Consider the following 22,528-nt stretch of genomic DNA (forward strand, 5'->3'; position numbering starts at 1 on the left):
GTTGAATTAAGGACATGCGAATCCTATGAATTAAACAATTGTCTACGGTGGGTATCACAAACAGATTTATTCGTTTTATTACATGAGATTGTATTGTTTATTTTATATAATTGTTTCTGATAGAGGAAAAAGTCCTAAGATCCGTACTTTCCGAAGCTCCTAGATGAAAACCATTGAAATTATTAAATACGTGATTGAAGGATAAATAGAAAAATTGTGTTACAATATTACTTTATAGAGAGTAAAAGGTGTTGCGTAAAAGTTTCTGTTCGCTCATTTTTGAGCCTCGCTGTACGCTCCCATCCGATCATCAGTCTCGCATTATGGTTCAGACATGTAGTATACGTAATCTAACATCGAGCCATTTAACGACGAAATAAGTTAGACAGCATTAATCGAAGGACGCCAGTTTATCGAGAAGGTATGGGATCAATGTTTTAAGCCATACAAATTAGTATTGTCGGGTTAGTACCGTCAATTATTTGAATTAACTAAACTAATTTATGGCGGAAAATAACGAATTTCCTTGCAAAACCAAAAATAATATTTTTATATATACATCGGCATTTTAATCATGAACGAACATCTATAAAATGTCAATTAAATTATTGATTAAATATTCTGATCGCCTTAAATTATACGAGAATAATGATAAAATAAAAAGTACGATATCCGTCTGAATTATAATTTCCCTTCGTTGCATTGGAAAATAATAAAATATATAATTATATCTTGATTTCGTGATCGAAATACGTCTTATCGAAAAGAGAGAATACTTACGTACGAATACTTAGATACCTCGTAAAATTCCAATTTCCAAATCAACTATGGGATTAATCGATCGATCTATGAAATAATCGACGCTTTCATCGAGATAACAAACGAACTCGCATAAAAAAGTTTTCTTTCCTTTTTTCCAATCTTTCTGCTATGGACTAGAAACGAACCTAGGAGAACCGGCGTGCAAAACCTGTTGGTTTTGTAGGAACGCTCACGCGTTTCCGGAAAAGGGCCGTTCTGTGGCGAGGTGCGTTGCCTCATTAGCAAGCTGAGCTTACAATACCTCCGTTCTCGCCCACCCCCGTTGCCGTTTTTCAGGCCCGCGATACGTATCTCACCCTGTCGGCGTAACCCTTTACGGTGGAAACACGCGTCCACGGTAATTCGCGTACCTCCACGATCGTTTTATTGGCTCGCAACGACAGCTTCTATTGCAGTTAAATCGGAAAAGGAAATTATAAGAACCGCGCGTTGATGCTGGATTCGTGAAAAAGCAAAGAATGCGAAGGAGAATGGGAAGAATCCAACAGGAACTCGAAGCTGCTGACGTCCACCAGAAAAATGAGTAGATTCCTTAAATATAAATTGATTAAAAAATGACGAATCTATTTATTTATAGCAACGACATTCATTTTATATTACAATAAAAGAATTAATTTCGTATTTCGTTATTATTGGGTTGGCAACTAAGTGATTGCGGATTTTGTCATTAGGTGGTATTCATAATAATACGAATAATACTTACATAAATAATATCATGCGACCGTTTCTGTGACTCAAAGTTAATATCACAGACCCACATACCCTGCACTAAAGATATAAATTCTACTTTCTTATATTTCCTCTTCCAACTACGCCATACGTCCTATAATCGTTTTCCTTATCGCAAATCCCACCATTTTATTCCATTGATAACGTTCCAGCTGAATATACATTCTATACCTCCACTCCGAATCTTCCCTCTCTTCAAAGACAGAATTTCATTGAAAAATCTTGCCTACTTTGTTAGTTCGGATAAATCATGATACAGCGAGCTTCAGGTTCGTTCACAATGCTTTAGCTGTATAAAGCTACAAGTTCCGTAATTATTGATAACGCTTCGTATACTTGGAACGCGTTCATGACTATTTGATCGAAGGAATAGAAACGGTGAATAATAAGGAAATTAAATAATCGAAGAATTTGCTCTTTTAATAAAATTAAATTCGCGGAAGCGATCGATGAACCTCTTTCGTTACGATCGAAAGCAACCGATATAAACGATCATCCGGCATCGAGCCGTTCGATTCAGTTCTTGTACCACGAGACTTTTCAAGTGTCGAATAATCAAGTTATCAAGCCGATCTTCATTTACCAGATACTCGGATGTCATTAAGCGATCTTGCCAATCAATTATAGCTAAGTACGTTCGCCGGTGTACGATCGGTCGCGATTCGACGCGCAAGTAAACCGATTCGAGACCAGAGAGGTTAATAATAAAGCAATCGATGAAGAAACGGTGCTGTTTCATCTATGGAACCGACAGAAGCATCGTCAAATTCCACGAGCAGAACAAGATAGTTAGGGGATGGTTGTGGAAGAACGCAAGAACTCCGTACGTGCTGGGACGTATTTCATTCCCTCTTGAACCGATGCATACGCAGAAACGCGTTCATTATTTCAGCTGGTTCAACGTGAAAAATTCTGTCATGGGACCTTCGCGCGTAGAAAAACGAAGCAGAGGTAGAAGATCCAAGCGATTGTCGTCAATAAAGAGACAATTTGAAGAAGAGTGCTGATGAGATTAATGATTACAGGAGAAGAAGTCTTTGCTCCTTATGTAGGACTGCTTTTTTTAAAATAATGGAAAGGTTTTCTGGCATTGTTGAATTTATAAATTATCTGTAATATCTGTGGCGGATCGGTATCAATGGGACGCAGACAGGTCGAGGCATCAACGCGGCGTAACACCTCCCGGGCGACCCGCTGGTACCAACCGCCAACACTAGAGGGCTACGACGACAACGAGTCTGTCTAACTCGCTAGTGGTCGAATATACGAGCGATTGATACAAATACCGCACCTAGCGAGACTCCCTCTACGTCTAAGGCAGGGACTACCGGGCATAGCCTTACTGACGAGTCCACCGGTAGTCCCGGGACGAAACGCACTCTCTCTCTCTTTTCATCCGTCACATATCAATTAAAAATTGAATCGATATAGCAATCAGATCTTATTAGTAGCGATTAATCGTTGTTTATATCAATCGCTTTTAAAGATAGAATTAATATAAATATAAAAATGCGTTAGATAGTAAAATGACTCACTGATTGTCGAGTCTAAAATGTTACTTACATGGATAACGAATAAATTCATCTCTATTGATTAATAGTCTAATAAGCAATTTAAGACGATATCACGTTTGTCGAATGAAACAATTTCTCAAGGTTCGGGCGAATCTCAATTCCTAGATTTCAAAAATGATAATAGAATATTTAAAAATGAATCTTGCTAATGAAATTAAATAAACTTTCAGAAATTCATACTACGATGTTAATATGAAACGTGAGGCAATTAATTGTCAATTGAGGCGATCGGAAAGGAAAGAATTCGGACGTGTAGTCGGTTTTAGTAATCCGCGAATCTTGAGAAATGATAGGCTCGTCCCGCGATTGGATTTTACATAACCAGCATGGCTTCAGCAAATAAACGAACCGAAGACCTTTTATGCAGCGAACGCGAGAATGATTATCAGACGTTGCGTCTCTCTTACATCGCCCCCATCTGCGAATGCGGGCACGTTGCCTCTGCCGGAGTTATAACTAATTGTTAGACGTCCTTCGAATAATTGCCACGTGCACTCGAAATCTTTTCCATGGAATCTCGACTTTCAATTACCGCCCATTATGAAACCGCCCTTCCTTCCCCACGTGCGCGCCTTTTAAATCCATTCTAATGAGTTCTGACGCGATTAAGAAGTGGGATCGGTTCACTCGAACACAATACCAGATCCTCTGAAATAATTGAAGCAGTTTTCATTTTTCATTGAACGCGTCAAATCGACGCACTATCGAAATCGGAATCCCATCGGAATTAGAATTTTAATTAAACTATCTGCTAAAGCCAAATTACAAAATATTGGAAAAGATTTTTTTTTTATTTATTTGTTGAAATTACAATCAATTCTCGCGTTGAGAATTTTCGGTAATTTTTCTGGCGTGGCGCAGTGACATGGCTGTTTATTTACAATAAGTTAATACTTATTATAGATAGGTATAATTTATAAGTATTATAAGTAAGTGCATATGCTTAATTTGGATAATTAAATGAATCTAACGTTTAGGTCTAGCGGGTAGTGCCTCTTCAGCCTGCGAATCTGGTCCGTCGTAACGAGTAGTCCAGTGATTAGGGGGTTTCGGTGTTCGTTGAATATTGGAAAAGATGTGCTTGGAATTTTTTTCTAAATTTCCTTATCACCAAACTCACGAAACCAGCGATACAATTTAAATCGACATGAAATAAATTTGATTAAGAAGCCAACTATCTCTCGAGCCCTATCTTCAGAAAATCCGATTCTATATAAAAATCTGGCTTTGAAAAATAACAATGTACTACGGTATATTCCATTCTATTTATTCGTGGAAGACGTCACCGGGCTCCCGGTTCCTCCGCAATCATCGATGATTTGTATATCTGCATCGTGGTAACATAATTGCACGTATTATATTGTAGGATGTCACGGGCGAAAACGACAATATATGCATATCCTGCAATTGTTACGCGGTTCGCATCTAAACAGTTACGTTGTCGTTGGGACTAAATTAGGGAACGGTTCCCCACGAGGATTATCATCCCCCGACATGCGAGACGCGCGAGGGTCTCGACTATATGTGTATACATGGAGTATGTGTAAGCGTGGAGTGACGGGACGCTTACGCGGTGTATATCGACGCTAAATTGCACGGCGTTCGCGAACGTGTCACGGCCGACCGGCATGTGTTTGACTGACGGACAGATTCTAGCCGGACAGGACGGCGACGCTGTTCCTTTTTCGAGCATACGCTTCGAAGAATTCGATGGGAATTCGACGAACGATCGGGGAATCGCTCGATCGAGACCTGCTGAACGTAAAGAAAAATTGTATCGATCGCGAAGGTTTCCTTTATGGAAAGGCTTTTTTGGTCGCCGTAATTGAGAAGCATGCGTTGTTTTTAAGAGCGTGAGATGGACGTGAATTTTGAAGACTGAATTTATCACCGGATCGCGGTCACTTGGATGGGGATTTATCGGAATTCAATTGAATTTATTAGATGTTAATACATCGTTGGTATATTATAATCGCACTGTGAGAGAATTCTATTCCTCTGTAAAAATAGACGTAGATTCCTCTGTAAAAGACTGGTGAATTGCTCGATCGAGAGATTCGACTGTCCGTTCTACTGTTTTCTTTCATAGACAGTCGTTATTGTCTCTTATTTTTATGAACTTTCTAACAATCTTCTTCGAAAAACTCAACTTAGGGAACTTCAGAATTTTCAACTAGGGCGTATTAATTGTCTAATGTTTCATACGTATCTGTGAATTTCATCTTCTTAGATCTCGACCATCAATCCAAAGCGTTCGTTTTGCATAAAACGAACAAGAATAAAGATCGGTTCTGACACGGTCTTGCCAATCAGTCATTGGAAGCATGACTCATTACACAAACCAATCGTCGACGCTAAAAAACGCATTATCTATATCTGTTATCAACGATCGCATTGTGCAGTCATTGCACCGTCTATCTTTCTCTTGCTTTGCCCTTACCATCTCCCATATGTGCTCCTCAAATAATGACACGTTGTTCCCAAGGAAAATTGCGGCTGTTCTTACAAAACAGGTTGGCCAGCGTGAATCTCTACGTGGACGGTACACCCGGTACATGCACGCCAGCTAATGGTATATGAATAATTGAATATCCGCCCTATCCGACACGTATCTATGAACGGTGGGTACATCGCTCCACTGTGTACTCGATAACGGGTGTCCAGTTGCGATTTCAGCTTAATTTTCACCGAAAAATGTTAATGCGATGTTCTAAAGTTCTTATAGGATTAATTCTTTATTCGTTAATTTTGGCAAATTGACTTTCTCTTCTCGATCGATGCAGATTAATATGGTAAGAAGCGAAATCTGACTACTGACAATGATAACTAGATAAAGATTTGTCGATTAAACGCAATGTCAACTTTACGTGGTATGCAAAGGAATTAGAGAATTAATAAAAAGTTAAAAAGGCAGAACCCAAGCCGGCAATTTTTTCCACTAAATACTACAATAAATACATTTTTCAACATTAAACGTATTCGACCCAATTCATCTTAGAAACAAATATACCGAAACTTTCCAATTAACCGCTCATATATCAAACTTGTACCCGAGAAACTCAAAAGTTTGTAAAAACAAAGCTATATAATTTATTATAATTATTGTTGTCCTAAACTTTCACTTATTAAAACAAACCTTCGACACAAAGAAAGAAAGCTCTTTGTACTTAAACGAGCGAAAGCTCGAAGGAACCACAGGAGTCAAGGAACCTTGATGGAGTGAAAATCCAGGACGGCGTGTCCACTGCTCACATGACAAGTACGAAATTTCGGTTCTCTTTCTCTCTCGATGGGATAAATGGACAAAGATAATCCTATTTCGAAGGTGGGACGTGAGGAATATTCTGGTTTCCTGTGTTCCGTAGGGTTGCAACTACGAGAGAGAAGCGCCCTTATCAAAACGTGGGATCGCTCGGTTAGGGTCGCCTACGCCCGACCGAACTTCCTCGTTCGACCGCGAAGATACCTATCGTGGCCGTGATCCGATTAATTAATTCGTAGGATTAATTGCCCGGTCTTTATCTCGATGGATCTTCGCCGTCTGTTCGAGCATTATGCAGACATCGAGAGAGCCGGACAAGACGAGAAGGCGAGACACGGGAGAAGAAGAACGAGAAGAGAGATAGAGAGAGAGAGACTCGAAGGTCGCGTGGGAGGTTCCACCGGGGGACACGGTCATCTGGAGCACGACACGAAGAAACCGAAGGCGATATGGAGCGCCCTGCAACCACCCACGCCAACTTGCAAATTCGTAGCGTCAAGGTGCGCCACCGCGGCCGCGTAGGTGGTGGACTTGGGCCTTCTTCGGCGACAGAACATTGCTTCGCATCTGTAGTCCATGTAGCCATGTTTCGAACCTTCGTAGAAACGTGGTTTATGAAGCTTTCTTTAAGGCGTTAATGAAGAGGAGAGTGAAAGGGCGAGCAGAGGAGTGATATGAATTCTTAATGGATTTAGGAGATGAATGATTTCTTTGAATTTGAGATAAAAATTTGCGAAACTGTGACGGGACTATTAATCTCATATTAAATATTAGGTATTTCTACAGAGTTTTCGATATTTTAATACGTATTTTACGTGTTCGAAATGCAGTATCGCTGATATTCCATTAGTTTCGTAACACAATCGTGGTGCTCCACCTCGATTGCGGATCGCTGAATTGTAAAAATGAACGCAACTGCTGCGGTTGCGTCTTATAAGAAATCTTTGAAACACATCTGATTTTAATAGCAGTGGCAGTAGCTTTTCTCTGCTTTCACTACTATCCGTGGTCTACCGCTGTATTTCAAAATGTAAGGAACTCCGTGGTCAGGCTAGAAATTAGGAAAATGACTATCGCTGTTTCCAAATCGAATCGATCTTTGCAACCGCATCGAAGGTGCCAGAACACGTTTCTCAAACATACAACCACGCCTTTCAAATTTATAGTCTCATTCTTTACGTGCAGCAAGAATTTAAACCAGAAGAATTCTCCCGGAGACGACTCTCTGCTATAATTGTATAAAAGCTTAAAGATTGAGACAAGTCTCTATTCCATTTCTTCAATCGTATTCACAAAAATACAAATCTGCATAAAAATCCACCAGCTACTTTACTTATCCCTAAATCTTTCCTCTGCCTTCTTTTCTCTCACTTTTCAACCAAAATTCCTATGCGCTCTCGAAGATACAAAAATTCCATCGTGCGACGCTTCCTTCTCCAAATCCTCGTTCGTTCAAAATCAAGGCTCCCTTTGGCTTTACCATTTTCCATTGAATGGTTTTACGTTCCCTCAGTTTGGAAAAATTTCCCTGAACATGCAGGTGTTCGGCTTCTTCGATAGCGCGATCAAGAATGTGTGCAGGTCATTCCGCCAGGTGCTGCCGGTTGTTCGTGAAAAGACTGTGCCGCTAACTGATCGAGGTCATTGTTGTTTCGTTCACTAAATACTCTAAAAGCAACATTCGTGCGTTTCATTATACGACCATGTTTCAACCCCCCATTGTGGCTGATCCCCCGCGGCTCTAAACGGAGACACACGGAACGCGACGCGTACTATTCTTTTCAATAGCGTAAAGATGAATCCCGCCCGTTTCCTGGAAGGAATCGATCGAGCCTGATTTTTTCGTATTGTTCGGAAACGAACCACGAGATGTATCCGCTCGAGGATTATCCAAAGAAGATCCCATTGTGCCAACGAATAGGAGTTTCCAGATTTTTCTATAACTCTTGCTGCCGTTCCTGGAACTGTTTCCCTGATTCCATGGCTTTCGTCCATTTCCTAGCTTCTTTTTCAGTTCTTTGCTCTTTCAACTCTTGATGTGTTTTGGTTACTACAGTGCAATGTGGTAGATTCTTTTCTGACTGCAAAATGAGTTGGATCGATAAAGTCTTTCGTCAATTTTACTTCGGTTTTCATATTATTACTAAATGTATAGGTATTATGAACGATCGTAATGTATTAAATAATGTGAATTTTTACCGAATCTTGTGTTAAATGTTATTTTTTTGTATGAAAGATGAAGGCGGAAGACGCAGGTTTCTATTTTTAGTGATTTTATAACGCATAAATACATTTTTAATAACGAGTCAGTATATGTACTCAAGAGGAAATCTTTCTTCAATTACTTCGTTTCTTAACAATCTTTGCACAAAGATATTGAATCGAAATCGATGAAACTGAAGGGCCGAAGCTATAAAACGCAACTGGTGGCCGAATCCAGTAACGATAATTCACAGGAAGTAAAAGTGTATTATATGTGAGAATCGTGATCTTCTCGGCCAGTTTCCTCAACGATCTTTGTGATTTTCCTCGTGTCGGTATAGATAAAGCCAGGACACACCTGCGCAGGTTTTGTCGTCTAACAAGAAACATCGTGTTTCTCTCTTGGGTCGTGCCTTGAATTCAAACACAGTCGCTAGATTTCTAGTGAAACCTGGAAAATTCAGAGTGTCGAATAGACAGAGGGGTCCAAAATGAACCGCTATTTTGAGGGTTTTCCCTTCTTTTTTTCCTTCTGAAGAGATATTCGAGTATTTCAAAATAACTTTCACTGTTAAAGATTCACAAAAACATTCCTTGATGTTGATTATTCGTGATATCACAATCTCAACAACATCTTCTCTTTTAAAAATGAAATATTTGGAAAAGATGAAAGATAAGTCAATTTTGTCTAGCGAAAGAAGCTACTTTTTAATCGATCGAATTCTCTTGTTATTAGCGTTATTCACTTAGAACAGTTTCCCAATGTCGAGCTAATATCCAAAAGTATGAAATATTGCAAGGGCAGAAGGGATATTAAGGAAACGAACAAAAACGTAGCAAGGTAACAAGATAAAGTCACCTTGAAGATCCAGCGATTCTGCAAGTAACAGACAGGTAATAACAAAGGGAATACTCCAAAGCGAAACTTAACGGGATAATTTAACTGTTCCTTAACAATAGTTCTTAAGACGACCATCGGCAATTAGCCGTTGAAGAAGATAACGAAGGAGAACTTTGAACTATCAAAAGAATATCAAGGAACGAGAGAAACTCGAAGGATAAATTCATCTTATAACATAAGTAATAGATGTAAGATATTCTAAATATTAGCATAAATCTAGTTTTATTGAGACATAAAGACATAGCATGAAAACTTGTTAAATAATTACGGAAGTCGGTCAACTATTTACGTCAATCATACGTGATTTCTTTTCATATTGATGCAAAACAAGATATAACGTCTGAATATTTTGTTTCAGTTCTTTAGATTTCATGTGTCGTATATACGTGCGCAAATATAATTACTGCATCTTTTCTGTCTATGTCTCATATCTTACGTCGCGTTAATTCGTAATTAATTCGTACTTGAAAAAAGATAAAATATTCTAATCTCTGCAACTTTTATTCGTACTTCTCGTATCTTATTTACATTGACAGCGATAAATATTGGTACATCTGTTCGTTAAAATTTGTTGATGAAATTCCACCTTATTTAAGATAAAATAACTAAAAAATAAAAGCACTCGATTTCTAATACTTGTAGCCATTATATACACATATATACATAATTACCACGGTACACCACTCGTATCCAGTAATAAGAAAGAAATTAACAAGATAAATACCGAACGCTAAAATCAAACAATAATCACCTCGTATCAGTTAATTACGTGTAATTATATCGTAGAAGTAAGAGAAGAAAATTTTAACCTCGCGCCGTTTATACACGAAGATAGCTGTTAGACACTTGCATGATACGTCGTACATTAAAATCATACCCATAATAATGATCACGCAAGTGCCTAATATTTCCATGAATCGAGAGTGCAAAATCAGAATTTTCCCTTTTGCTTCCACAATGGGATATGTATACCTACGTAATTGCATAATTCGCGTAATTACCACGTTTTCCTCGTCAGTAATTGAATACTGCCGTGTTAATTGAAGCAGGTCCATCCGGTCGAGTGGTGGTTTTGAGAAAAATGACGTTTAACGTCTAACAAAAAGACATCGATTTAACGTAGATCCGAAATATAAACTGTTATATCTTCGATTTCGGATACTACTTTCTTATATAATATACATATAGGTAAATTATTTCTGTGCTACCTGGCAGCAGTGACTTGATTTGTTTTTTGAGTTGATTGAGTTTTTTCAAATTTGTTAATTATTTTTATTTTAAAATAACGAATTAGCCGCAAATTTTCGCACAAAATCGCGTTTTTCCCTTCAAAGTGTTCCAAAAAAGTGAAAAATTGAAATTTCGAAAAAATCTTCACAGCGTTACCTGGAGAAAGCTGTTACCTAACGAATGAACTTTAATTTTTTGATTTCTGATGATCCAGCACTACGTTCTGACGGGCATCGCAATTATACTTTTTTCCGAGACACGTCCGAATAATTGCTGCCATTGCCGTATTTTTTAATATTTCTCCGTGAAAATTTTATACAATATTCTTCGAATGTCATACTTTAATGCACTATTAGTTTTAAAAAAGAAATTTTAACTGTATCGTCAGAAAAAATTCACAAAAACATGCCTTTTTTCGTACGAATTAACCTTACCCTCCCCTTAAAGATACGCCGTTTTGACTTGACACGGCAGAACATTCGTAACTATATAATCAGAACCTTTCTTCTCGCCATTAGGACAGGAATCAAGGGGTGAAAGTTTCATCGTTCTGATACTCTCCTCTTACGTTAGATGCTCGCCGTGCAAACGGCCGAAGGTCGCGTTAATAAAATATCGCGCGGGAATCCCCATCAGTGGCGGCGATTACGCGCGCTCGTTGACTGGTTGCATCAAAAACGCGCGTGCCACTTTTATCAGGATTCCTCGGTTCGATTCGTTCCTCCGCTGGATGATTAAACGGGAATGATACTTTAGCTGTCACGCGAAGACTAGCCAGCTCGTATCGTTCGACACCGTACGCTTGACGGACGGCCTTTAAAAATGAACAAACCCAGAAATCCCGTGGAGTGGTGTAATAATTGGTTTCTGCGTCTACGCGTAACACGTTGGCGTGTCTACGACGATTTCCGCCCGAAAGGCAAAGATTTCCACCCTCTGACACGATGGACTCTTTGCACGATGTTATACTTACTAGGTGTTTCCTTCGAGAAAAGGTTCGTTGTGGATGGTCTTCGGTAGATCACTGATATTATTAGACTGCGGATTTCTATTTATCTATAAAAAGTTTAAAGATACATAATGCATAAACATGGAAAAATATATAAAATATTCGAAATATAGTATTCATTGTAATATTAAAAATATATATATATATATACAAATCGGTAGACTAGCGATGATAAATTTTTCATATGTAATTATTAGTTATTATTCCGTTTAGTTAGTTCTCTTTACGAAATTCTAAAATTTTTTTTCGTTCCTTATGATATCTTGCGCTTGGAGGATCTAGGTGGAGGATACGTAGGTGGATCTAGGAATTACCTTCTGCGAACGAAAGTGCGTATCAGTTTTTAGTATGTCGAGTGTTCTATATATTCGAGATAATGTTGAAACAAGGATCGAGTAAAGAAAAATTCTGCTTCCAATGTAGTTGCAACAATCCCTTTGCATTACTCGAGCGTATACCATTTCTCCGTTTGAAACCCCATTTGTGAAAAGATATGGCTAATTTTCTAGAAAAATTGAGAAAATCAGAAGGTATTGTTCTTGGAAAAGAAAGTACAAAGACATCCTTCGTTTTATATCCTTTCCTATGCAGCGGTTCAGGAAAATCAGGAAAGGTTAGCATCGTTGGTGACCAACGAAGTGTCATTAATCTCAACGTGTCTAGTAAGTAATAGGTGAACGTACTTTTATCTTTTCGATTGTCTTTAGCCTAACGCAGCCAATTGCCCTCGATCTAGTTAATAAATCTATGTTCATAAAGAAATTTCTGAATTAACTTGTATATGACACGTTAAACGTATCCAAACATTGGAATGGTATCAGAAAGAAAGTTCATGCTGCGTTCCTACTTTCTAAGGAATGACGGTAGGAAAATCGCGTTCTGTATAATTCGACCATAACTCTTTGTGAAAGAGGCCACAGTGTTATAAATTTCTGATTGAACAATTTGCGCGAATTAGACAATTTGTTACTAGGACGAAGGATTATAACTTGTCGTTAAACTGATTGTTAAATACAATTAGATAACAGGCATTCACAGGCGCAAAATTAAGTTACTTTATGTTTAGAAACGAATTAATTAAGTAAAATAATTCTTTGAAATTCCTTGTATTATGGATGTCTAATATTATTACGATAATTTTTTCATTCGATTCAGAGTTGTAAATCTTTCTCGCATGTTATAATACAGATATGGAGTAATAAAATCGATTTTATGGTATTTAAACAAGAAATATCTTTGCCTCTTCTTAGAAGACATATCAGTTTCGATTTCTTCATACGATAATGATTAACTACCGTTGCAAAAGAAAAAGAAGACTATGTTACGATTATAAATTTAAACTTTCTATGAAAACTTCAACGCCCGTCAACATCTCACAAAATAAACAACCCTTATGTCAAGAAATCGACGTTTAACACACTTTATTATATCGATGTATGTATATGATTTAAACCAGCGGTATAAATCGAAATCAATAAAATAGCGATCGTAGATATCAAAAATAACTTAAATGTCAATCGCGACGACTGAAAAACAAATAGAACGGCGGCTACATTGAAACGAAACTGACTAAAAATGACGGCCGGTGGTATTCGAGACGAATAAAATGGCGATCACAGACATCTGAAATATGTTAAATGCCAATTACCGTGACATAAAATAATTAAACTGGCGTTCACGCTGATAAGAAGTAATGAAAACAACCGTCGTGGTAATTCGAAATAAATGAAAATAAGAGCAGGATATGAAGAAAAGACTAAAAAAAAAAAAAAAAAAAAAAAAAGAACAAGGCAAGAACAAACATATATGCGATCTGGTAATTAAGAGGAGCAAAAGTACCGAGGAAATTCTTGTGGCGATTAAGAACGAAAGGGCTGTATATTAAGAACGTGACACCGACCACGACAAAAGTCAGCTAATGATTCATGTGAACCCCGAACGGTAGAACGAGCTAAAAGACCGATCTCGTTTCGCCGCTACGATTGATCGATTTCATGCATAAGGTAGCTCAGAACTGGTTCTGTGTTTTCAGCGTGCACCACGTAAGCGTGTATGCTCAGTTAAAGCCGCATTCTAAATTCCTTGTTCCCTGAATCAGTCAAACTCGATCTCTTCCTCTTTTCACTTTGTAGCAAACCTCTGATGGAAGTCGAACGTAACCGAGAAACGAACACGATGATCAATTTTGACGACAAACCGGTGACAACGTTTCATCGTTGATTTAATTATATAGTACCGTACAAAAGGAATTTTAAGAGGTAAAAGTTATAAAAAGGAAAAATACATAGTGTTATAAAATGAAACTATATTTGACAAACTATCATTGACGGCAATGAATAGACGTGGTACATACTGTGGTATATGTCTGAATAGATGACTGTTGCCAACGTGGTAAAAATGTCTATAGTACAAAAGTTATAAATACTAATATCGTAAAAGTGCCAATTTTAAACTTTCCTCTGTCAGCTACTATAATTAAGGTAGGAACTGTAATATCAGACTGTTCTAGAAACTATCGCATATACGAGCGCTTTACATTATTATTGGGAATGCAAGAACAACGAAAAGGCAAATAAGTCAAAAATATTTTTAGAAATCTGTAAAAAACAACCTCTTGTATCGTACATATTGGAATTCGTTTAGTCATTTTAAATTGTTCAAAAATAACTAGAAACAAGGCGAACAAAGCTACATACAACGTTTTCTAGTTATCATTGAATTAATCGAGGCTAACGGTAGATGATTAACATTCTTCTTGGTTGATCTGCGAAAAAAATAAGTCTTATTCTTCGTTTGTTTAATGGCAATGACACGATTGCAGTGAGTTAGAGAGGTTATACAAGATTTATACAAGATAGGTATACGTACAGAATCGGTGTGACTCTCGCTAAGAATCACCGTGGACCAGTTAGATCGTCCACTTAAACGTAGGTCGACTTCGTCCGATAATTTACATTTTGCACCCGTTCGCCGACATCCGCGAGTGATTAGGATAACAATATTTCACGGCGAGACGTACAACGTAAACGACATGCTTTAAATCCGTCGGAAACGCGATCGGTATCGATATTTCAGCGCGGTTGGACGTGTCGCGGATCTAGCCGAGTGGGTCGTATCGGCGATCGAACGTTACGCATGAAATCGCAAATGACCTCGCGTTCGCTGGGGAAAAACCTGCGGCAATTCACGTAGCGTCGTGCGCGCAAATGAGCCACGGTTTCAAATTAGAGGAACTTCTAATAAAGCCGCAGTCGGCACGTCAGAGAACAGCTTCCAAATATTGCAGGTTTCGCGTATTTTTCTTCCTCCGAATGAATTCATATTGTACAAAGATATCGATACAATACGCAATGATACGATATTTTAAATAGAACGGAAGGAACAAAGTGAGTGAAAATAATAAAACTTGAGAGATGTTCTCTCTCCGAAATGGTAGATTTTAATCCAGGAGAGCGGTACGATTCTCAGCCTCTGTAAATGTCACTGTATCACGATGTTCGTCCATAAGTGGAAAAATATAGAAAAAGATAAGGAGGAAAAGACAAAAAAAAAAAACAGAAAGAAACGCCGGATTGCGACAATAGCAGTGTAACGCCCATTCGATGACGAGCACATATTTAATTAAACAATCGTTTAACCGGTTTTCCTGTCTTGCCGCGGCGTTTCCAATAAATAATCGTGGACCGATCGACGACCTCGATCCCGTAAAGACCGATCGTGATGAAAATCGGCCAGTGATTCATGCAAACGTCGACACCGGGCAGAAGATCGACCGTTCCACCATCACTCACCGATCTTGTACACGGAGGGACGCGATTGGCGGGTTTTGAAGCGCGGGCGCCACGCAAAAAGTCGCTGGAAACCGGTCGTATATATACGCGATATGGACCTTTGTGGAAGCGTACATGTTCGATCGGCGACACGTTGCAGGCTCCTAGTGTTTTAAATCACCGACAGACACCTCAAGGCTGTCGATTGAACTCGCTGGGCGTCACTTCCACTGGATTCATCGCCGCTGCAAAAGAAGTCAGTAGAAAAGAGAAAGACCGACGAGAACCGCTCGTTTTCGATCGATCGACCGTAGAAATCTCGACGCTGGCCAGAGACAATGATAGCAACGGTTAAGGCTGTTCCTCTTGCTACAGCAAGCTGTTACGATAAATTGTCAGCCAAATGTGGCGAATACGTAGATCGCGTTTAATTAACAGTGACGGCGCAGAAATGTTTTTTAATATTCTGTTACTTCATGGAGTATTAAAATTGAACATTGAAATCGTGTGTTTGTCTTCTGAGGAGATAATGGAAGGTAATAAGGTAGAGATGTTAAATTAGGCTCACAAGGATAAGTGAATGAACGAACGAGAGCTGACGTCTGACGTGTGGTTATGAAGAAACATCGGATAAAAAGGAGATAAACAGTTATCATCGAGTGGCTGAACAGCGAGCGAAGCCTTGTAAATCATGTTGTAGCGACTTGATTTAATTACGTACGTTGAACAACGTTTTCAATTGCGATGGAAATATTCCTGTGACTATGAGTGCGGACATTTTTGTAGAATTGTAGGATACTTTTTTATTAGAATCCTTCGACATACGTTCTGTGATATCAGAGATCTATCGCTGAAATGGTAGAATACTTTAATTCCTGAATTTGTTGTATTACTTCAATAAGTAAATAGTTGAGTTTCTACATCTGTTCTACACAGAGCCACCACAAATCGTAGGTTGATAAATCGTTAAAAAGAAGACATATCGATTACTCTGGATTGACAAATTTATTAAAGAATAAACCATTAAACTATACGCAACTTATTATATACTAATATGCTTAATTATATACTTCTTATATACTTAAATCCCTTTATTTTAAACAGAATTACAATCGATGCAATTTTACATATATTTTATTGAAAAATGAAGAACTAATAATAAGTATAAAACAATAATACGATATAGGTAGCAAGTAGATGAAACAAACTTCAATTGTTATGAATATCCCGTGATGTTATAAAAGATTATGCAATAGAAATGACCGAACTTCGATACAATCGACTGAAAGGCAAAGAGAGGATTACAAAGCCGTCTGAATTTTAATAACGAGCCACGGTCGTGCAATGAAATTAAGCCAGTCGCGTATCGATTAAAATGCGACTTGTAAACCAGCGTCTCGAGGCAAGTTCATAGAGAAATTTAAATGAAAGTTTACGTCGGGAAATCGAGTTGTGACATAAGATATGTCATTGGATTTGTCCGAGCGACAGTAACGCCAAAGGCTTTGTCGATAAAGCGAAATAATTAATGCTACGAAGCCGTTCGATTTGTTTCGATCAATAAAAAAAGCTTCCATTAATATCACTCTATTCTTACGTAAAACGAATTAGACCTCCATTTCCACTTAATACAGTTCGATTATCTCGTCTACTAAAGAATTCGATTAATTTAAACGATAATTAATAATAATAGATAAATATCAGATATACGTAACGGTGAAATGATATATCACAGTAAATAATTGCGATGATAGCGAATAATAACAGACGTTTTAAGAATTATACGAAAAACGTTTCCCTCGAATTAACCAAGCCGATCGAAACGATGGCGAACAACGCTCTAGCAACGCGTAATCATACATTTCTTCTTTCATTAACTTTCTCGTGCTCCACGCTACCGTTTCTTTCACAGTCGGCTCTTTTAATTCCAACGTTGCGCGAAACGACTATAACTCTGTTCCGTATAAATGTAACAAATTTACAATGTGCAAAGCAAGCGGAATTATTTTATCGATCTCGAAACCTCGTGCTACGTTACTTCAACGAAAACTTTCCTGTGTTAAATAAATAATATTCCCTTCGTTGTTAATTCTCCACCGCTGTTTCCTAAATTAAATGGAATTTAAATATAGTGATCATCAAATAAATAAATAAAACGGATGTTCCGTGAAACACTGTTTTAGAACCTAATATCAAAATGAAATTATTGATCGATGTTTCGTATTGATCCTGTCTACTGACTAAAAATACACATGTTCGATAATAATAAATCAATGCATGTACATTATTAGATCACAGATATTTATACGAATTCGTACCAAAGAAATAGATCTAACCCGATACAAGTAGAAATTTCTTTCATCCCTCGAATATTATAATACGTATCTCACTTCGGATATTTTCTATAGTTTCACGTATTGATCGTATTCTCTGTATATTTCTGCACATTCAAACTTGTCACAAATATCCGAATATCCACGAACATGTTAATTATTTCCATCGCAACGAATCTACATCGATCGTTGCTCTTCCGTCGCGATGTGAAAACGAGGAAGCGCTATCCTACATCCGCTTCGGCTAGACTCTTCTCGCCGTCAGCTTAAGAATCTGCCGCGACGTCCTCCGCGGTGCGCGGCAGTTCCTTCACGGCTTCGACCTTTACATTCGTACAGCATGTCGAACCAATCTGGTCGCGACATCACGCGCCAAATATGCGAGGTGTGGCGGGAGAAGGATGGAGAAAGAGAGACGGGGAAAGAAAGGTAAGAAAAGAGAGAAAGAGCGGGAGCAAGCAGCGCCCACACCGAATTCATGCTACGTCATTAAGTCACAGCACAGGAGGTCGCTGTCTTCGGACAAGGTTGTCGCCAAAAGTTCCAACATTTTGTTCCCATTTGTCGGATGTTTAAAATATGATAAAAGGGATCTATAAACGAACTTATTGGAAATATAATATCGCGCGTAGAAAAGAAATCTATTCTTGTAATTGTAAGCAGCCTGCTATAGATTGAGATACCACTGCGCCCTTTAGCATATTTATGCAGTCGACATTTAAAGTAGATGTAAAGAAGACGATTGTGACTGTACTTGATGTACGTATATCACACTGATGTCAATATATTGTAGTAACATATATATTTGTACATCTTACTGCCTTAACCATGCCAAATCAAAAATCAGTAATAATTATTAGATCAATATGCATGAAAGATAACGAGAAGCTGTTGACATCGACGAAGAATATTTGATAGTCGAATTAATTAAAAACTAATTGCTTTAATTAAAAAAAAAAAGAAAAAATACGACGATACCTTTCGTTCATAACAGCACGGAATTCTTCTTTCTCTGTTTTAATGCTTTTGCAATATTTGCTTTGAAATTTCGCACTTCCTCGTAGAATCTACATATCGTATAGACACTTCAAAGAACTAGCAACGAATTCTCTTCCGTTTTACAATCCAAACACGTAAAAGTAAGTAGATCATAAATATTTACACTCTGCTCGATCTCCTTTCTAAATCAATTCCATTCACCCAGAAACACGATTTCTAAAAATTAATTTTTCATGGCTATCGAAAAAGAGAAAAGCCACGTTACTCTGCTTCGACAACACTCGTCGGAGATCAAAAATTAACTTGTTCATCTAGCAACGTTAAAATCCGCAAACATCGATTACAGCGAAAACACTCCAACTATATTCTCACACCCTTTCTAACAGGTTGTCGAAAAATATTCTAGGTTCACGTGATTCGTTAAAGAAACTCGATGGATCGATCGACGAGCGAAAAGGGCGAACGTTGGACGATTACGGCGATGGATCGAGCGAACATCGTGAATCTTAGCAGAAGGGAAAAATCACGGGACTTCGATCGCTGGAGGGGTTGGCAGAACGAGCGCAATGCAAAACGTGCCAGACCAGTTGTGACATGGAAGGGGCCCCAATGGCTATCTACTGGCCGGACACATCTTATCCACGATCTGATCTCTCACCCTGTTACGAACCAACACGCCGGGGCCACGACCCGCGATGTTCGTTTCAAGCATTTTTATCCCCGCGCCAATAACAAAGCCGTAAATGTTATAGATACAGATAAGGGAGAGCCGAAGCACCGATTCGACCTTACTTCCTTGTTTTTTCTTTTTTTTTCTCTTCAGCTTCTTTGCCTTTTTTTTTTTTTTTTTTTGTTTCATCGGTGAAAAAGGGTCGAGACGCTAGACAAGATGGCTCTGAGACGAAAATTAATTCATGAAAGCAGACTTGCTGTTCTCCTCTGTGATAGCCTGTGGCTTTATTCTAGATGGGGGATTTAGATGAAACCAAAGATTGTTTATTGCGTTACAACGTGAAGGAATCGATTCGAATATCGATTTAGGATATTTTTCATGCAGAAGTAAATTGGACGGTGAAATGTAGTTTTACTCGGTCTAGTGGAATAGAGCGTTAAACTTTGACCAAATGTTTGAAACGTCGATGAAGTTTTAGTTGAAGTTTATTATTGATCACGTAACATGGTAATCGATCGAAGATAAAATGCGATAGTGAATCTTCGTGTGTAAAATTGTATCGAAAGATACATTGTCGTTTCATTCTTGAAATCTATAAATTTCGCCAAAACTTTTAACGTACACAACTTTACTGATCTTTCTCCTGCAACGTTGAAAATAGATGAATAATTCTTAAGAAGAGTACATTATATATGTCGGAGATGAAAGAACATCGTGGCCTTTTTTTAGAATGTTTGGAAACCCCCCATATCCTAATCCAGATATTTACGACAACGATTTCATCCGCCACAGAATTATTGCGAGAATTATCGTATATTAAGTTGGCATTCGTCACTCCGTGGACCGTGGTTTCGTTATCGAATCCGAGGCCATTGTCACTAGTGTCGCGAGTGCCTAATCGCTGTGATTAATTATCAGAACTGTAACAATCTCATTATTGTAATAAACTATACTTGTGTTATACCACATTAATGGCTGAGTCCCGTGAAGATTCATTTGATACCCACAACCTTTATTCCTGTGCTCATCCGACATATAAATATAAAGAGCCTTCTTTTCGCAGAATATTTCCCTTTTTATCTGTGACAAAAATCAGTCTGCAGACGGTTGGAATAACACCTCGATGCTTTGAACAAAACGAATTCGTGGAATTATAGTCTAGTCATCGAGATCCACACAGCAGAACCACGAAACTCGTCAGGACACCTGTAAAAGTGCAAGCGGTCCCCTAAGAGCTACCAAGAAGAAGAGTAGCGACAGTCTGCTTAATGAATGCACGGGCACATCCGATACCGTCGTAGCAAATTAATCCGTCGGACTAACGAATCAACTTATTTGAATATCCTCCTCCCCTCCCGTCTCGATACTCAGCCTCGTCAATGCCTTTGTGAGTTGTCTCGTCTTCGACCACGACCAGTGATGGATAAATAATTATTTACAGAAGATAATGCAACAAAGTGACAAACAGATGTATCGGTGACGAGATAGAAACGAAAGTAGATTCTTTTTTTTTTTTTTTGCTGATTATACATTTATAACAAGAATAGCGATTTATTCTTTTGACGCGTGTCAGATTGGTATGCATTTTTTAAGGGGAATTTGCTCATAGTTTAACGCGTAACTTAACATTGTTTTTATTTTTGTATTATTGATATAACTTTCTTTTATGCTATAACTAGGGATGTATTTTTTTAAAAAAAAAAAAGAAAGACCATTCGTTATTTAATACAAGATGTCAACGTATCGTTCAACGTTTCCGTAAATCAGAAAAAGTAATAAGAATAAAAATACATTTGCTCGGGTTTAAAGATCGATAATTGTCTCTAAAGTACAGAAAAATGTTACAAGATTGTTATGTTCCGATCTTAACAGGGGAAATGGAATAAAATCGTTGATTGAACGTACAAAAGTGAAATTGAATAATATAGCAAAGACATGATTTATAGAGGGACAGACGTATTCTGAAGTTAACGCCGCGAAAAAAGCTATATAGAAGTATTTCTAAACAGTTAGGAAAGAAATGAAAACGCACATACGTGAGTACATAAGTGAAAATAGACGCGAGAACTTGAAGTTAACGACGTGGATAAGGGAATTGCAGCTTGTTGCATGATGAAGCAATAGAACCGGCAACCGTACCTTTTTGTTCGACGAGATAATTGCAGGGAAAACGGGGAATTGCGTTTCATTGTTTGATGAAGTAATTGCAACGAGTTTGCGAGACTTTGTCGAACTGTTTGGTAAAGCAACCACAAGGAAAACGTAAAACGTTTAGACGGCTGCGTGTGTGGGTAAGTATATACGTGGATTATCGAAGTTAGATTTTCCAATTATAGTATGCTCTAACTTTAGACTAGAAGTTAATACCTCAATCTGTTTAATAGATATGTTACAGCCAACTGTATCACACAAGTATACATTTTGACAACAAAATAATTAATCGTATATTATTGCCAATATACGTAGATTACAAGTATAGATATAGAGATAATATTTCATAGATAGCGATGATTAAAATATCCTAAACCAATTAATACACTTGATGACTTACACTAATGTTCAACAAAAAGAAGGACAATATCATCGTTAATTAATAGGACTTTATCTAATAAATGTAGCATCATATGTAGACGTAATCGAAAACGACAAATAAATAATTCCAAAACAATTAAGCATATAAAAACACTCGTATATCCAATCTATACTTTAATCTATACCTTTTACAAAAAAACGGTAGAATATTACGACTGATTAATGGGAATATAATAACAAGTTCTTTATTTCCAAGTTCCTTACAATAGCCATATATCTATGGTTGTAATTAATTCTAATCAACTTCCATTTACTCGCATCCTGTAAGAAATTGCAGTTTCAATAATCGACGTAGCTTCAAAGTGCCCTCTGTACCGGCTCCCTATCGTTCGGCTGTTCTTTTCTCTCCCCTGGCGAACACTACCCTCCGATGCATCTTTTTTCTTCTCTCTGATGATTTTAATCTCTGATAATCCTCCTTAGCGCATGTAC

At 37.9% G+C, this 22,528-nt stretch overlaps 1 protein-coding gene across 10 annotated transcripts in view; it reads right to left on the reverse strand.

Moving 5' to 3' along the window:
• LOC126863993 (zinc finger homeobox protein 4-like) overlaps positions 1-22,528 on the reverse strand; it is a 410,183-nt gene that overhangs the window by 149,945 nt on the left and 237,710 nt on the right. Inside the window, exon 1 of one of the 10 annotated variants that reach the window (XM_050614826.1) lies at positions 11,694-11,743. The exons of the other annotated variants lie outside the window; for them this stretch is intronic. The gene's annotated coding sequence lies outside the window, so the exon portion shown is untranslated. Of the gene's footprint in view, positions 1-11,693; positions 11,744-22,528 lie in introns of those variants that run through there. 10 annotated transcript variants of the gene reach the window in all.

Source organism: Bombus huntii, chromosome 3 (assembly GCF_024542735.1).
Source record: "Bombus huntii isolate Logan2020A chromosome 3, iyBomHunt1.1, whole genome shotgun sequence".
NCBI classification, from domain to species: Eukaryota; Metazoa; Arthropoda; class Insecta; order Hymenoptera; family Apidae; genus Bombus; species Bombus huntii.